At 47.6% G+C, this 5,723-nt stretch overlaps 1 protein-coding gene across 1 annotated transcript in view; it reads right to left on the minus strand.

The window, feature by feature from the left end:
* RASGEF1C (RasGEF domain family member 1C) overlaps positions 1–4,694 on the minus strand; it is a 94,774-nt gene extending 90,080 nt beyond the window's left edge. Inside the window, exon 1 of the mRNA XM_003799159.2 lies at positions 4,575–4,694. The gene's annotated coding sequence lies outside the window, so the exon portion shown is untranslated. The remainder of the gene's footprint in view (positions 1–4,574) is intronic.
* Between the last annotated feature and the right edge of the window lie 1,029 nt (positions 4,695–5,723).

Here is a 5,723-nt window from a genome sequence, read left to right on the forward strand (position 1 = left end):
ATAAACAAATTAAAAAACAAAGACCATATGATTCTCTAAATTGATGCAGAAAAAGTTTTTGATAATATCCAGCATCCTTTCATGATCAAAACACTTAAGAAAATTGGTATAAAAGGGACATTTCTTAAACTGATAGAGGCCATCTACAGCAAACCCACAGCCAATATTGTATTGAATGGAGTTAAACTGAAATCATTTCCACTCAGATCAGGAACCAGACAAGGGTGCCCATTGTCTCCACTGCTTTTTAACATCATAAAGGAAGTCTTAGCCATTGCAATTAGGCAAGAAAAGGTAATCAAGGGTATCCACATAGTGTCAGAAGAGATCATATTTTCACTCTTCACAGATGATATGATTATATATCTGGAAAACACCAGGGATTCTACTACAAAACTCTTAGAAGTGATTAAGAAATAAAGCAGTGTCTCAGGTTACAAAATCGACACTCATAAATCTGTAGCCTTTATATATATCAACAATAGTCAAGCTGAAAAAGCAGTCAAGGACTCTATTCTGTTCACAGTAATGCCAAAGAAGATGAAATATTTGGGAGTTTACCTAACAAAGGATGTGAAAAATCTCTATAAAGAGAACTATGAAACTCTAAAAAAATAAATAGCTGAAGATGTTAACAAATGGAAAAACATACCATGCTTTGGCTGGGAAGAATCAACATTGTTAAAATGTCCATACTACCCAAAGGAATATACAATTTTAATGCAATCCCTATTAAAGCTCCACTGTCATACTTTAAAGATCTTGAAAAAACAATACTTCATTTTATATGGAATCAGAAAAAACCTCAAATAGTTAAGACATTACTCAGAAATAAAAACAAAACAGGAGGAATTACACTACTAGACCTCAGACTATATCATAAATCGATAGTGATCAAAACAGCATGGTACTGGCACAAAAACAGAGAGGTAAATGCATGAAACAGAATAGAGAACGAAGAGATAAACCCAACTACTTACTGTTATTTGATCTTGACAAGCCAATTAAAAACATTCAATGGGGGAAAAGACTCCCTATCTGACAAATGGTGCTGGGTGAACTGGCTGGCAACCTGTAGAAGACTGAAACTGGACCCACACCTCTCACCATTAGCTAAGATAGACTCTTACTGGATGAAAGATTTAAACTTAAGGCATGAAACTATAAAAATACTAGAAGAAAGTGCAGGGAAAACACTTGAAGAAATCCACCTGGGAGAATATTTTATGAGGAGGACCCCCCCAGGCAATTGAAGCAACACCAAAAATATATTACTGGGACCTGATCAAACTAGAAAGCTTCCGCACAGCCAAGAACACAGTAAATAAAGCAAGCAGACAGCCCTCAGAATGAGAGAAGATATTTGCAAGTTATGTCTCCGACAGAGGGTTAATAACCAGAATCCACAGAGAACTCAAATGTATTAGCAAGAAAAGAACAAGTGATCACATCTCAGTGTGGGCAAGGGACTTGAAGAGAAACTTCTCTGAAGAAGACAGGCGTACAGCCTACAGACACATAAAAAAATGCTCATCATCCTTAATCATCAGAGAAATGCAAATCAAAACTACTTTGAGATATCATCTAACTCCAGTAGGATTAGCCAACATCACAAAATCTCAAAACCAGAGATATTGGTGTGGATGTGGAAAAAAGGGAACACTTCCACACTGCTGGTGAGAATGCAAACTAATATGTTCCTTTTGGAAAGATGTTTGGAGAACACTTAGGGATCTAAAATAGACCCTAATAGACCCTAATTGTAGGATCGAATAGACCTGCTGTTCGATCCTACAATTCCTCTACTAGGCATATATTCAGAAGACCAAAAATCACATTATAACAAAGATATTTGTACCAGAATGTTTATTACAGCCCAAATCATAATTGCTAAGTCATGGAAGAAGCCCAAGTGCCCATTGACTCACAAATGGATCAATAAATTGTGGTATATGTAAACCATGGAATATTATGCAGCCTTAAAGAAAGGTGGAGACCTTACTTCTTTCATGTTTACATGGATGAAGTTGGAACATATTCTTCTTAGCAAAGTACCTCAAGAATGGAGGAAAAAGTATCCAATGTACTGAGTCCTACTATGAAACCAATTTATAGCTTTCATATGAAAGCTATAACCCAATTATAGCCCAATATGGGGAAAGGGGAGGTGGAGAAAAGGGGAGAGGGAAGGATGGGTGGAGGGAAGGTAATTGGTGGGACCACATCTACAGTGCATCTTACAAGGGACATGTGAAATTTACTAAATGTAGAATATAAATATCTTAACACAGTAACTAAGAGGGTGCTGTGAAGGCTATGTTAACCAGTTTGATGAAAATATTTCAGATTGTATATAAAACTAGCACACTGTACCCCATGATTGCATTAATGTACACAGCTATGATGTAATAAAAAGAAAAAAATTTTAAAAGATAGAGAAAAAAGATAAGACTAACAATAAAAACATTTAGTAAGAAAGATATAAAACAATATACATAAACAATTACCAGTCAGAAGAGATAATGGATGAAAAAAATGTATCATAGCAACAAACAAGGTAAATACTCATGAGTAAACTTAAAAATAAACATGAAAAACTTGTATGAGGAAAACTTCAAAACACTCCTGAAAGTAGTCTTGAACAAGTAGAAAGATATATTTTGCTTTTGGATGACTCATTTTCATAAAGATGACAATTATGTTGAAGTTAGTATATAAATTTAATATGATCCCCCCCAAACAATCATATGTTGGAATAGGAAGGAAATCCTAAAATAAAAATTAGTGGAAGGAAATAGCTCTACCAAATAGTAAAACACAACAGTCCTCTTGCAGTCCTCTTCCGGGCGCCTGCAGTCCTCTTCACCCTCCACTAGGGGCTCCCTTTCATTTCCCAAACAGGCGTCCTCAAACTATGGCCCTCCGGCCACATGCAGCCCGCCTAGGACATTTATCCCGCCCGCCGGGTGTTTTTGCCGCCACTGCCTGTCCTACTTAGCAGCTGACTCGTCTAGGGGCCCACAGTCCAGCTCTCCAATGGTCCAAAGGACAGTGAACTGGCTCCCTGTTTAAAAAGTTTGAGAACCCCTCTGGGACCGCCCTCTGCAACCAGACCCCACCCACACTGCTCCTCCCTTCCAGCTCCTGCTCTCTTACTTGTGCCTGCTTCAGAGCTTCTCCGTGGGACCCGCCCTTCCCTTGGTATCACAGAGCTAGTAGCTTAGGGACCCACTTTAGGACCACTGCTGTCTCTCTCCGCAAAAGTTGCCCTATTTTGTTTTCTTCCTAGCACTTATTTATTCCCTATACCCTGACATGTCCTCCATTTCTTCTTTGATTATTTGTTCAGCTTCCTGATGCCACATTGACTTCTGAGCACTTACTGGGGCAGGGAATAGGCAGCATACAGCAGGTGCTTAACGAATGCGCTGGGCGAGTGAGTGGACAAGCCTTCTCCCCTAGTCGCCTGGCATAGTGGCCTTTGGAGCCGGTCCTAGCAGAGTTTGGACTTTAGCTTTGTCACTTCATTGAACAGCTCCTGCCACCTCTCTGACCCTCAGTTACTTCTGTCTGGCAGGTCCTCAGGCTCAGTCGAACATCACCCATCTCACTCACCGCCCTGGAGGCAAGAGGTGGGGCTGGGGTAAGCCGCTCCACCACCCTAATTTGCCAGGGCTGCCTTTTCTGCACAACAGCCTCCACGCTGAGCACTGGGCAGGGTCTGGAGCAGACCTCCCCAACACCCCCCGCCCCCAGGCTTCCTACTCTTCCTCTAATCACACAGAAGAGTGCACCAGGTGGCCCCTGGATCCTGTCCAATGTCACTGCGTGAGATCCCACCATTCCTGTAGGTCCTCTGACGGCAGCACTGGTCCTTTCCGCAAATCCGATCCCAGCCTCAATGACGACAACACCCTCTTCCCCCACCGACAAGGCCCTTTCCCTCCTTCTCAAGCATCTCAGACCTCGGCCTTACTCTCCCCATTTCACAGACAGGGAAACTGAGGTCTAGTACGGGTGGAAATTTTGGGTCCAGGCTGGCTTTTCTTGCCATCCGAGTGGCTGAAAGAAGCTTGCTCTTCATGCCCAGTGGCGGAGCTGGGGACCCTAAGGCAGTGGGGGGAGGACAGAGAGGGTGTGTGCCCTCCGCCGGTCCCCTCCTCATCACACTAGGCGCCTACAGTCCTCGCTGCCGCGCGGACCACGCCCAGCTGACCCGAGTGCACGCCCCCAGCCCTCCAGTCACAATCACGTGCCAGGCGCAGCCCCTGCTGCCGACCACCACTCCCAGGAGCGCCGGCCGCACACTCTAGTGAGCCGCGTCTAGAGACCCGGCTGGCTAGCGGGCTAAGCGCTCCGCCACCCGCGCGTGCACCTGTGCCCTGGGTCAGGCCCGCGCATCCCCGCCAGCGGCCGGACGCCCGCCGTCCCCACTCGGTTCGCTGTCCGCACCGAGGCTCCTAACCTCACCCACACCCTGTGCTTCTTGCCGCACGTAGCCCCCTCCTCAGTGCCTACGAGCCCCACGCTCTTGCCTGCAGCCCGGTGTCCCAGTGGGCCGCGCCACCACTCACCGGCTCTCTGCGCGCCCGACTCCCGGGCCTGGCCCATGGGCAGCGCCCGCTGGGAGCCTTGGAGCCGCGGACCCGGGGCGCTGTCCGCTGCCGCCGCCGCTGTCGCCGCCTTTGCCGCAGCCAGCTCGGCTCCCCGGCGCAGCCTGTCGGAGCGCCTGGCGACCCGCCCAGGAGGAGCGCGGCGCGGCGCCCCCTTGTGGCTGCTCAGGGGAGTGAGGGGCGGGAGGGGCTCGAGGAGGAGTCGCAGGAGCCCGGCCACTCAACCTGTCTGCCACCTCCCAGGCCTCAGGGTCCTGCGTTCTGGACCCTTCGCCGCTCCTCGCTTCCCAATCCTACAGCCATGTCCTACAGGTCAGATGTGCTCCACTGTGAACACCAGACGCTGCTCCCCTGAGCGTGGTTCCTAGAGGACTCTACACCCACTTGCCTCCACCTGGCCCCTCACCTGGTGCCCGGTTCATCTTTCCTCAAGGCTGGACCCTGACTCCTCCTCTGGGATCTCCTGCTTCTACTATTACCACTGAACTTTGGGTTGTCTGTGTCTCTGAGTCCCATGCACAGGGTGAGCCTCTGGGGAGGCTGCACACGGCACCCTTTCCCCCAGCAGCTGGTGCCCACCCAAGAGGTAAGGTGGGAGAGCCCCGGAAACCGGCCCACAAGAAGTGTGGACTACCACTCTGAGGCGGGGGTGCTAGGAGGATGGCGGTGTGTCATTTAACTTTTAGAAAGGGAGAGGGGGCCTGTCAGACCCTCCTGAACTATCTCCTACTGGACAGTAAAAGTTTTCCGGTTTGTCTTCATGCACAGGTTGGGACATCTATCCTCTACTTCAGTTAAGATGTGCCTAATGACATGTGGGAGGAAACCCAATCTAAGTAACATAAGCGAAAAGAATTTATTGGCTCATGGAGCATGAAAACCCGAGGTATGCTGCTTTCCGGAGTAGCTAGATCCTGGTGCTTAAACCATATCAGTAGAAACCCACCTTCTCCATCTCCCAGCTCTTCTGTGGCAGAATGGCCCAGAACTGTTCTGGGTTGACACCCTTGGAAAGGGCATATCTGATACATCCTGAGGCGAGCCAGTGGCTGGCACACACACCCTGTTTTTGCATGCCTGGTGTTGCTTCACTGGAGCTGTGGCTGTAGT

This window comes from Otolemur garnettii, unplaced genomic scaffold (assembly GCF_000181295.1).
Source record: "Otolemur garnettii isolate 467f Iridium unplaced genomic scaffold, OtoGar3 scaffold00146, whole genome shotgun sequence".
Classification (NCBI taxonomy): Eukaryota; Metazoa; Chordata; class Mammalia; order Primates; family Galagidae; genus Otolemur; species Otolemur garnettii.